This window comes from Chiloscyllium plagiosum, chromosome 2 (assembly GCF_004010195.1).
Source record: "Chiloscyllium plagiosum isolate BGI_BamShark_2017 chromosome 2, ASM401019v2, whole genome shotgun sequence".
NCBI lineage: Eukaryota > Metazoa > Chordata > Chondrichthyes > Orectolobiformes > Hemiscylliidae > Chiloscyllium > Chiloscyllium plagiosum.
The window spans coordinates 36,069,998-36,082,614 of NC_057711.1; the positions used below are offsets into that span (position 1 = coordinate 36,069,998).

At 42.4% G+C, this 12,617-nt stretch overlaps 1 protein-coding gene across 1 annotated transcript in view; it reads right to left on the minus strand.

The window, feature by feature from the left end:
* Positions 1 to 12,617, minus strand: part of arhgef28a (Rho guanine nucleotide exchange factor (GEF) 28a) — a 479,393-nt gene that overhangs the window by 289,875 nt on the left and 176,901 nt on the right. The window lies entirely within an intron of this gene.

A 12,617-nucleotide genomic window follows, 5' to 3' on the forward strand; every position in this document is an offset into this window, starting at 1 on the left:
ACAGTCTGTCTCCTTGATTGATTATTAATAGCAAAAACGACAGGCTGGCTGGTTTTGTGTCTGCACCTCAAGAATTGACAGACATACTGTGAGGCTGTCAGTTCTGTGGTGAGCAAGACAGTGAAGTTGAGAGCATCCAAGTGGGCGCAAAGTTAGTGGGTGCTTGGAAAGCAAGGTCAGAAGTCCTAGAATGCACTCTGGTCTGATTGATAAGCTGGCAAAGCAATCTGGCAGCAGTGTTACAACGCAAGATGTCAGTGTGCTTCAAAATGCAGTACTGAAGTGATGAAGTGTATTCTAAGCATTTTGGAACTGTGCCATGAGGTGGAGCTCATGTGTATCCAATGCAACGGTTGAAGGGTGTAGGCAATCACTGCCCAAAGAGTGTGCCCTGAGATGTTGGAGACTGCTGACCAAGATGAAGGCTCAAAGGAGCAATGGACGAGCTGGAGTCAGCAGGTACCAACTCAAGACTTAATTGTTTGGAATTGCCGCTGTCTAGTTTCTCTATGCCACATGGGAAAATATCAAACTGCACATAAATGAAGCAAGAATAATAACAATGAAATGTAAGAGCATGCAAATAGGCCTCTACCAGCTGACTGGTGAGGTTGCAAGGCACAGTGCAAACTCACGACCACGAGCACCTATAAGAACAAGGACAACAGATATATAGGAAGATGATTCCTCTCCAACAATCCTGACTTGTAAATATATGCAGTATCGCTGGGCCAAAATCCTACAATTCCATTCCTAACAGGACGTACATGCAATGGGGAGATGGTGGTGAATTGATAGCATCACTGGACTAGTAATCCAGTAACCCAGGCTAACCACAAGCAGATGGTGCAATTTGAATGCAATTAAATAAAATTTCTAATAAAAAATGCTCACTTAATGATGGCCATATAGCTACTGTCAGTTCTCTGATGTCCTTTAGGGAAGAGTCTGGCTCACATGTGACTCCAGACCCAAAGCAACATGGTTACTCTTAATCATCCTCTGGACAAATAGAGATGGGTAACAAATTATATCCCATGAACAATTTTTAAAAATGGACAACAGTTTAGCACAACCTTCTCAAGAACAAGTAGGGATAACCAATAAACGCTAAGCTAGCCAACAATACCAACATCCATGAAGGAATAAAAAGAAAATAATTCTGGTCTTGCTGTTAAAATCTTGAGCAGAACATCAAATTTTTTTACTCGAAGATGAAAATCATCCTTTTGTGATTTCACATTGGCCCACGTTTTTCAAAATTTGCGAAGATTCTACCCTTAGTTGTAATCTGAAAATATATATATTCACATTTCTAAATAACCCAAAACACACCATACACTGGATAATGTGGGGAAAAACTTCCTCCCTGCAGACATCTATTTAGGGAAAAGAACATATCCAAAAAGTATTAAGTAATAAGCAAACAAGATAAGGATTGAGATGTTCAGATGGTTGTTGTTCTGACAGTTTAATGAGCATTTATAAATATCACCAAATGCAAAAAGATATCTCCAGATGAATCCCTGTACCCAGCTGACAGCAACCTCCAAGGCCTGAAGCCATGCTCGACCATCCCTAAGCTCTGGACCCAGAGTCAATTTTAGTGATTTGTTCACTGCCGCCCTTTGCCTTCCAGGCTGCTCTTCTCAAAATACATGCCAGTAGCCACTAGTGAACTTGTCTTTATCAAATGCAGGTGAGAAACAACCTGTGGCTGGAAGAGCTGATCATCACAGATTATCTTGTGATCCAAATGGGGTTGACCTCTGTGCAATTCATCATAAAAGGGCTAGTACCATCCATGTCCGGATCACCTCAATGAGGTAATCAGCCCAGTTGTTAACCCCATGTGCACCCTTTCTCCAGGGCCCTAGTGGTGCAAGAGGGGGCCCATGTCTCGTCATTGGAATATTAGCTTATGCTATACATAAGAGATTCTAGTTGTTCCCAGTTGATGACGATATTTAGAACTCTATATCAGATTAATCTTGTTTCAGGAATGTTTCCACAATGGCAGCTATTTCTAGACAGCCTGGAAGTCCTGTACTGGGAAGACTAATGAGATAACTGAGTCTCTCTAGTTTGGGAGGAAAGTCTACAAGGAATCATGCACCTTCTAGAATTGCAGAAATATGCAGTTCCTCCCACCACACCAAGGTGTAATTTCAGAAATGCACTTGAGCTGCAACTACAGAAATCAACTTTTCCAGCAAGTGCTGCTAGTGAATCTCGATTTTCTTGATTTACTAAGAATATTAGAAATACTTACAAGAGTGAGTTATTTAGCCAATCTAGCCTGCTTCTTCATTATAGAAGATTACGGCTGAGCTTCCACTTCAACTTCCTGCAATATCCCTATTTCGACTGATTCCCTTCATCTCTACAAATTCATCAACCCATGACTTAAATACAGTCAATGACTGAACATCCACAGCTCTCTTAGATATAAAATTTCAAATTTTCACAGTGCTTTGAGTGAAGAACTTCCTCGTCATCTCAGTCTTAAAAATTTGACCCTTTACACTGACACTAGGTCTCTAATTCTAGAAAAGAGGAAAATATCCTTACAACATCTATCCCAATTTAGACGTGTGGTTTTTCAAATAAATCACCTGTTCATGCTTTCAAATTCAGGTGAATACAGCTATATATTTGCCAAATTTCTGTGTGGTTTCAGAACTAAAAGATTTACCATTGATAAAGATCCTATGCAGCTCAACAGTCACAAGAGAAATGCCACAAACAAAGCAGGCAGCTGAAAATTGCCTTCATCGAACTCACCAAGGCACTCAACCATGTAAACAGAGATAGGCTTTTAAGTTGCTGGAGAAAACTGATTGTCCACCGAAGCTGCTCGTTATGATCTCTTATTTCCATTACATCATGAAAGGAAAGGTCAGTTAAGATGGATAAAAAATTGGAACCTTTTGAGATCTTCAGTGTGGTCAAAGAACGTTTGCATGTTCTGTCCATTCTATGGGGGTTTCCTCTGGGTGCTCCGGTTTCCTCCCACAGTCTAAAGATGTGCAGGTTAGGTGGATTGGCCATGGTAAATTGCCGATAGTGTCCAAGGACAGTTGAGGTAGCCATGGGAAATGAAGGGTTGCAGGGATATGTAAGGTATGCTCTTCGGAGGGCCAGTGTGAACTTGATAGGCTAAATGGCCTGCTTCAACACTAAGAATTCTATGAATTCTAAGGTTGTGTTCTGGCACTGGCACAGCTCGTCATAGACTTCTCTTTGCTGCTATCACAAGCCTTCAGATCTTTTGCTAAGGGTATCGATATGGCAGAACTGATGGAGAGTTTCTTAGTTTAATGCCTTCATCTGCAACAAATGAACTGCCATGCCAGAGTGTGGTTCCTGAACTACATCAGGCGATACTTTATACAGAGGAGACAGTGAGGTCTGCAGATGCTGGAAGTCAGAGTTGAGAGTGTGTTGCTAGAAATGCACAGCAGGTCAGGCAGCATCCAAGGAGCAGGAAAATCTATGGAGCCCTTCATCAGGAATACTCTATACACAGTTAACCGCCATAGGTCAAATCAATTTTCTTATGGAATGGAAGGCTGTCTTCTTTTCAATTCAATATAGCTATATTCTTCACAATGTCTCCTCATAGAATAATTACAAGAATGTGGGTTTTGTTCTATGAATGTACATTGCACTCTCTGTAAGGCTGTTGTTATGTACTCCTGTGTAGACCTATACAAATGCAATAAGACTTATTTACTCTTACAGTCTAATCCTTTTATCTGTTCAACTGACAGAAAATAAAGACAAAAATTGCTGCAGAAACTCAGAAGGCTTGGCAGCATCTGTGGATGAAAAGTGGAGTTAATGTTTTGGGTCCAGTGACCTTTCTTCAGTTCTCTGCCTAACTTGCTGAGTTTCTCCAGCTATTTCTGCTCTTTCTCAACTCGATGACAGTCCAGATTGTGTATCAACCACCTGTGAGAAAATGAGGATGGCAGATGCTGGAGAAATAAGAGTCGAAAAGTGTGGCACTGCAAAAGCACGGCAGGTCAGGCAGCATCCGAGGAGCAGGAAAGTCGACTTTTCGGACATAAACCCTTCATGCTTGTCCAGCGCCACACTTTTTGACTCAATCAACTCCCTGTGTTAACAGATTAGTGCCTTAAGCAACATTGCTCATTCGTCTTGGGTCCACCATAGACCAAAATGTATCTGGAAATTGGAAGATGCAAAGGATTCACTCTGGCTATGTTAACATTACCTTTCCTATCTCCAGGAGGCTGGCATGGGGTCTATTATCCAATTAAGTGGGCAAGGCTGTCATGTTTCCCAGAGCAACCGGCTAGATTAAATCCCAGCCATTGTGCCAGATTCCTACAACGCATTCAAGAAATTTAGAGCCAATGTGACACTTGAGTCACAGATTTGATATGGAATCACAAGTCTAGAAATCAGTTTTATACCATCATAACTGGAATCAGCCATGATAAATTCTCATTTTTAACACATTTGAAATTACAGAAATGTCACAAGTCAATATTGTCTGGATCGCAAGGAGTTACAGAGTGAAATGTGAAAAAAAAAACGTTGTCAAAACCGGTCAGTCAGATTTGGAAATGGAAACTTGAGAACACACAGTTGAAAAATGTGGTTGACCCTGTCTCCAGTCAGATTCATTGGATCACTATTAAGTTAAGAACAGTAAAAAGCATGAAATAGGAAAAGCAATCCATGGTGTACTCATTGGGTTTTCAAGGTACACTCAAATGAATATTCAGTCCAAAATGTTTAAAAATTGTGTATTATTTATTAAGTGTCTAAAATGAGATCTCTCAATGTCTATTACTAGGAGGCTTAAAAGAGTTTAAATAGATAGATAATTTCTCACCAGGCCCTAAATTCATTAGGACTTTTACAGCATAGTTTGAAAATGGATCTGGAAGGTAGTTGGAAATGTTTTACGCACTATTTTTATCATAACTTCATTGAGCTGTCAGCACTGTAAAAAACCAGCCCTGAAATATTTTATAGTTTTGCAAGATAATAAAGCAATCAACATTTCAAAATATGTTAGCACATTTCACAATACTGTGAATCCATTCCAAAAGAGGGACAAAGAATTTTTTGGCACACAATGGATCATGAAGAATAGCTAAAGCATTTATAAATAAAATCCTAAGAAAGCAACTCAGTTCAGTTTAGACAAAAGGCAGAACTATCTATATATATCATCACAACGCATAATGAGTGCAGTGAGCAGCCAGCCTGATTGTTGCTATGGTTGATATTCATGAGAATAAGACAATATTATTTCAATAACATGTAAGAACTGGTTCACAACGCATGAATTAGAGAAACAACTCACTATACTTTTCTGAACATAGATTGTTTAAATAAATCCAAATGAGTAGAGCCCTCTGTTCATACATTGGTTAAGCAGACTCTTAGACAAACATTCAGTACAGAGAGCCACTAGGCACATGGGAAAGCTTTCACATAAAATATTAAACGTGACATAACCATGGGACTCAGAACCAAACACTGAGACATTAATCCAATTAATAATCTAAAGCTATCTGGAATCAGAAACTCTCATCAATTATTCATTACAATTGATAAAACCAAGATATTCAGCCTCTTGCACTGTAAATAATCCAACTAATAATCCAACTAAAAATCACAATTTATGATGTAGTTAAATATATTGGAATTTTTATTCAATTATAGAATTCACAGAAGACAAAATCTTCAGGTAAGGAACCAGGAAAGTTTGTTTGTAAGTAGATCTCAAATTTTACAAAAACTGTAATGCTACATCAATAAAAGGCAAGATGTTTTAGAATGGTGAGTGTTCCTGCCCTGTCAAATAAAGAGTTGGCAGAAAATATATCCCTGCCCATCACAGCAGCTCCAACAAACATATAACACTTAGGAGCATGAATTGGCAATAGAGTAGAACATGCACCCCTCACTCAGGAATGTCTCACCTCAGCTTCCAGCCAATCTAATCAGCTCGCAGCTCTAAAGCAGAGGACAGGACTGGAACTACTATTATTTTCTAGATTCTAAGTCCCAGAGTCTAATATCTGATTAGTGCAGGAAGTGGAGTTTGGGGTGGTCAGGGCCTTTATTGGGTGGGGAAAGGATCTGGATGGAGAGGGAACACAATCAGGATAGACCTTGATGGGTCTGATATGGATATGGGACTCTTGAAAGAGGTTTCCTGCTAGAGGATTGAATAAATTGTCCGAACTAAAAATCAAAGGAATTGTGGATGCTGTAAATCAGAAACAAAAACAGAAGTTGGAAAAGCTCAGCATGTCTGGCAGCATCTGTGAAGAGACATCAGAATTAACGTTTCAGGTCCAATTCTGAGGAAGGGTCACTGTACCTGAAACGTTAATTCTGATGTCTCTTCACAGATGCTGCCTGACCTGCTGAGTAAACTGTCCTGCTGGGCTTAGCCCTGCTCCTGAACCCTTCCAGCTATCCTCAATGCAGACGCCAAGTGGGGAGGAGGCCCCAAGTCACCAATTTAAGGCCTGAATTGATGCAAGGTTTGGCACAATTATCAATAGGTTGAACAATAGGCTAATAGCTGCCATATTTGCAACATTTCCGTTCCCCTGGCTGTTTTTAATAGGCTGAAACGTTTCAGGCCATTCTTTCAGGATCTACCTCGTCTAACCTCTTCAGAAACTTACAATGTTTCAATAGGATCACTTCTAATTCTTCTAAACTCCAATGATTACGGTACGAATTTCTCAATCTGTTCTCAACATTTATACCAGGAATCAACTGACTGAAATTTCTCTGACTTCTCTACATATTTACATACAGATATGCAGTTGGATGTTTATATTCTTATACAAGGATACCAAGAAGGTAAGCAAGATTCTAGATGCAGTCTCACCAACACCCTGGATATTTGTAACAAAATTTCCATGCTTACATATTCCAGCCGTCCATTATAATAAAGGCTGTAACATAATTTGTTCTCCTAATTATTTGCTGTAGCAGCATGCTTTTATGCACAAGGACACCCAGATCTCTGTTTACTACAATGATCATAACCTTCCTTCTCCAGCCAAAGTGGATAATCTCATTTTCCCACATCATTCATTTTGTCAAATTTTTGCCCACTCACTTCAACTATCTACATTTCTTATCAGAAACCTTGCATCTTCTTTACAACTTGGTTTTCTATCTATCTCTGTATCATCAGAAAACAATACACTCAGTCCCTTCATCCAAGTCATCAATGTAAATACAATGCTTTAACACTCATCTCTGCGACAGCCTACAAGTTACAGTTAGTCAATTTAAAAATGACCAATTTATCTTGGCTCTTGAGCTTGCCAAATGTCTATCCAAGCTAATTAAACTTGTTTAGAGTCATAGTCATACAGCATGGAATCAGATCCTTCGGCCCAACTAGTCCACACTAACCACGTTCCCAAGCTAAACTAGTTCCACCTGGGCCATATCCTTCCAAACTTTCACTATTCATGTCTTTAAGCAAATGTCTATTAAATGTTGCAACTGCACTTGCATCCCTCACTTTTCAAGCAGTATATTCCAAATACTAAACACTCTCTCTATAAAAGGTTGTCCCTCATCTTTTTAAATCTTTCTGCTCTCATCTTAAAAAACCTAGTTTTGAACACCCTCACCTTAGGGAAACATCCTTTGCTACTGACCTTATAAAATGATGATGGGCATAGATAAGGTGACCCCTAAACCACCCATGCTCCAGTGAAAAATGTCCCAGACTACCCGATCTATTTTTATAACTCAAACCCTCCATTCCTGACAATGTCCTGGGAAATGTTTTCTGAACACTCTCCAATTTCATAATATCCTTCCAATAACAGGGTGATTAGAATTAGACAAAGTTCAGAAGAGGGTTCACCAACATCCTGTACAGCCTCAACATGACGTCCCAACTTTTATACTCAAAGGTCTGAGCAATGAAGGTGAAATATCTGTACAGAGACCAGGTCCCACCACCAAGCCACTCTTTATTTACTAATGCACAGTACACTGGCTATGGCCAGTCAGCACTGAGTCAATCCTCAACTGAGGAGAATCTAATCTCAGGGTTTTATTGGGCAGCCAAGGCTTTCCTGATTGGGATTGTTAACCTGGGCCAATCAAGAACCTGGTCCCAATCATTACATCCCTGCCCCCTCTTCCACTGTGTCTCACACCTGCACACACACACCATGGGTGCTGGGGAAAAAAATAAGCACTACCGCAGTTAGGTGGTAGTGTGGGGGTTAAAGGGAAAAAAAAAGAAAGAAAAAAAAATGAAACAGAGTTAAAAAAAATAAACAGGGGACTTCACTGTGTCTCACACCTGCAAAAAAGAAAAAAAAAACATCCCTGCCCCGCTAAATCCAGGGATGCAGGCCTGGTCTTTTCCTTGGTGCTCCTCTTGCAACGTTTTTGCCCCAGATCCAGTTCCTCTGACTTGGACTTGGGCACAGACAGCATGTACCAGAGTGGGGCCCATCTCTTTTATATGGAACATATCGGGAGAGTTTCCTGATCTTCTTCCGGTGGCAATGGTATCGAGGCTGCATTCATCTCAGACTCTGAGGATTCCTCCACACTAGATGGAGAGGGAGCACCTGCAATTTCCAACAGGCCTTTCAAGGGGCCGGTACAGTTTGCTTCTGCCAAGTTTGCAAGGTAACAGCTTTCAGGTGATCCATTTGTATGTTCAGGACTGTATCAGCTACTGGAACTTTGTAAGTGATGGGACCTGACCTCGTGTCAACCTCACTTCGTACCCATCCAGGGCCATTTCCATGATTCCGTCACTAAACTGTAACCCCTGAATTAAAATGTCTCTCTCATTTAGAGGAGGCATTTTTCCAGCATTGGCATTGCTGCTGCCTATTCATCCTCCCCCACCAGGTCTGGAAATATCAGATTTAACCTGGTGCAGAGTCTTCCCCCCATCAGCAATTTTGCTGGAGCTATCCCTGTTGTTGCATGTGGGGTGGTCCTATAATCGAACAGGAATCATGACAGTTTGGTATCAATTGATGCTATAGGCTGCTTCTTTAAGCCTGCTTTCAACATTTGGACCACTCTTTCTGCTACACCATTGCATGATGGATGGTATGGAGCTCTACTTATGTGCCAAATGCCATTAGACGTCAGGAAATATTTGAATTCCCTGCTGGTAAATGACGTCCCATTGTCAATGACTAATACTTCTAGGAGTCCATGTATTGTGAACGATGCTCGCAGCTTCTCAGTCCTCATCCTCAAGTTTGCTGAACGAACTTTATGCATGCCCAACCACTATAAATGGGCATCCGCAATGACCAAGAACATTGAGCCCACGAAAGGACTGGAATAGTCAACATGCAACCAAGTCCAGGGTTAACCCAGCATTCGCAGAATGAGGGGGCACTGCTGATGGAAATTTCTGCCCTTGTTGGCACTCTGGGCATTGCCCCACCAATGCAGCTATGTCAGCATCCAACACTGGCCACCTGACATAGGTTTTTGCCAGCATTTTCATCTTGGAAACCCCTGCGTAACCCTGGTGGAGTTCAGCCAGTATCTGGCGGTGACCTTTACTTGGGACAATTACCCTTGCTCCCCACAGTAATATGCCATCCTCTGCGATGATCTGGTCTTGCCGGGTCCAGAAAGGTTTCAATTCTGGTTGCAATGGCCCTTAAACACCTGGTGGTAATGGGGGAAACAAAAGGGCTATTACCACCAGGTGTTTCAGTTTTTCTAGAACAAGACCTTTTTGTGTCCACAGTCGAATATTGTCTGAAGTGACTGGAAGGTTGTCCAAAAAGCTTAAAACCAAAAACGGACTCTTCCTGGGAGGCACCACCAATGGAGTATCTGTCGTAGGGAGGCAGCTCAAGGCATTCACATTAGTCACTTGTGTTCCTGAGTGGTGTTCCAACTTGCACTTGCATGCACTGAGAATAAGGGCCCAACACTGAATTCCACCAGAAGTTATGGGCGGCACCACCTTGTCTTCCTTCAACAGCCTTAGCAAGGGTTTGTGATCTGTCGCTATGACAAATTCCCGTCCATAAACGGTACTGTAGAACTTCCTCACATTAAAGCGACCACTAAACCTTCCTTCTCTATCTGGTCATACTTACATTCAGCATGAGCCAAGATCTGGGAAGCGTATGCTATCGATCGTTCCTCTTCATTAGGCCAAAGGTGAGCCAACACTACACCTATACTGTATGTGGAGGCATCACATGTCAGTACTATCTCTCGCTTTGGATCGTAGTGGGCCAACACCTTAGATGACAATAGCTGCTTTTTCACTTCCCTAGAGGCTATTTGTTGGATTTGAGACCATTTCCAAGGTTGACCATTTTCTCAACAGCAGGTGTAAGGGTGCTAAGATGGAGGCCAAGTTATATATGAATTTTCTGTCATGGTTCCAAGGAAAGAACTAAGTTCCAGTACAGATATGGGAGCCAGGGCTCCTCTGATCGCCCTTACTTTTCTTTCAACGGGTGTAACCCAGTTTTGTTGACTCTGTAACTCAAAAGGGTCACTTGGGGGTTTGCCTGGAACACACATTTCTCCCCCAAAGGCATATGCCTACCTGGAGGAAATGTTTTAGCGCTATATCCAAGTTCTCCAAGTGCTCTTTATTTGTCTTCCCTGTTGTTATTAGCATGTCATCCAGAGAAATAGCAAACTGGAGTAACCCTTGTAAAATGTTCTCCATGGCCAGCTGGAAAAGAGCGCAAGTTGATGATACCCCAAATGGCAGTCTTGTATATTGATATACAGTGGAAACTCGATTATCCGAATGTGATGGGTGGGCACTATTGCGTTCGGATAATCGATTATTCGGAAATTCGATTAAATGCTTTTCCTCTGGGGCGCGGAGTTTTAAAGTCTGCTCCCTGTTCAGGAGACTGCAGCAGCACACAGCACGTGAGACCCCGCCCCATATATTGATATACAGTGGAAACTCGATTATCCGAATGTGATGGGTGGGCACTATTGCGTTCGGATAATCGATTATTCAGAAATTCGATTAAATGCTTTTCCTCTGGGGCGCGGAGTTTTAAAGTCTGCTCCCTGTTCAGGAGACTGCAGCAGCACACAGCACGTGAGACCCCGCCCCAATACTGCCCCCCTCTCATTCCCCCAAGTCCAACATCGTCCCCAAACCCATCCAGCACCGCCCTCTCCCCCAGCACAAAGCGCACGAGACCACGCCCCCAACACAGCCTTGAGATCTCCTTTGGATAATCCGATTTTTGGATAATTGGTATTTGGATAATCGAGTTTTCTCTGTAAACCCTTATAGGTATTAACTGTAGCATACATCTGGGACTCCTCATCCAGTTGCAATTGCAGGTAGGCATAGCTCATGTCCAACTTTGTGAAGGACAGGCCCCTGCCAACTTTGTGTACGTCCTCTATGCCTGGGATTGGGTATTTATCCAGTTATGAGAAGCAGTTTACTGTTTGCTTAAAATCCCCACAAAGGCAAGCTGAGCCATCACAATCGGTACAACCATCGGTATGACCATCAATGCTGACCATTCTGCAAACTGCACAGACTTCATGATTCCTTCACTTTCCAGCCACCTGATTTCCACCTGATTTCAGAGGCAAATGGCAGCTGGCAGGCCTTGCAAAATATTGGAAATGCATCTCGTCAACACGTAAAGTGACTTTGGCCCCTTTGATAGTCCCAAAGCCTTCTTGAAAAACTCCTGGATATTTCACTAGGACTTAACTGAGGTAACCATTTTCCAATCGAAAAATCGAAGGAGCAAAAATGGCCTTTAGTAGAGTGAAATGCGCTTCTTGTCAGATGTGGGAGTTTAAGGAGAGTTTACAGGTTACTGTGGATTGTATCAGTAATAAATGCTGTTGGCTGCGAATCTTAGCAGATCCAATGGATCAGTTGGAGAGACAGTTAGAGGCAATGAGGAATTTGCAAAGGCAACGGTATGTGATGGATGGCAGTTATAGGAAGGGGGAAAATTCGCAGATACAGTCACATAGATGGGATAACTCCAGGAAAGTTGAGAGGTAGACAATTAGTGCAGGAGTCTTCTGTGGCTATCCTCATTTCAAACAGGTATGCTGTTTTGGAAAATGTAGGGGGTGATCGATTCACAGGGGAATGTAGCAGGAACAGCCAAGTTTCTAGTATTGAGATTGGCTCTAACGTAACGACGGGTACGTCGGATTTCAAAAAATCAGTTGCGTTAGCCATGAGGCTGATGCAGCTGCCACCCCCACGCTGATTGATGATGTCACTTCCGCTCCCATCATGGCCACTCCCACAACCACTTCTGCCCCTCACAATTCCTCATGCATCATACGTGACATCACTTCTGCCCCTCACATCATCGCTGATGCCACACATTCAGTGACTTCTGCCACCCCTACTGCCGTGGTCACCATCACTTCCATCCCCACCAACGCCACTCACCTGCATTCTGCTGACACGCCCCCCACAGATCCCACTGTCACTATCCCCACCCCCTAGAACCCCGAGGGGAACACTACCCCTGCTCATGACTCCACCCTCATTCCCCCCACCACCACACCCACTCCAGGGACTGGCTCCCACCCCACTCCCAGCTCTACACCCCCACCAGATCCCA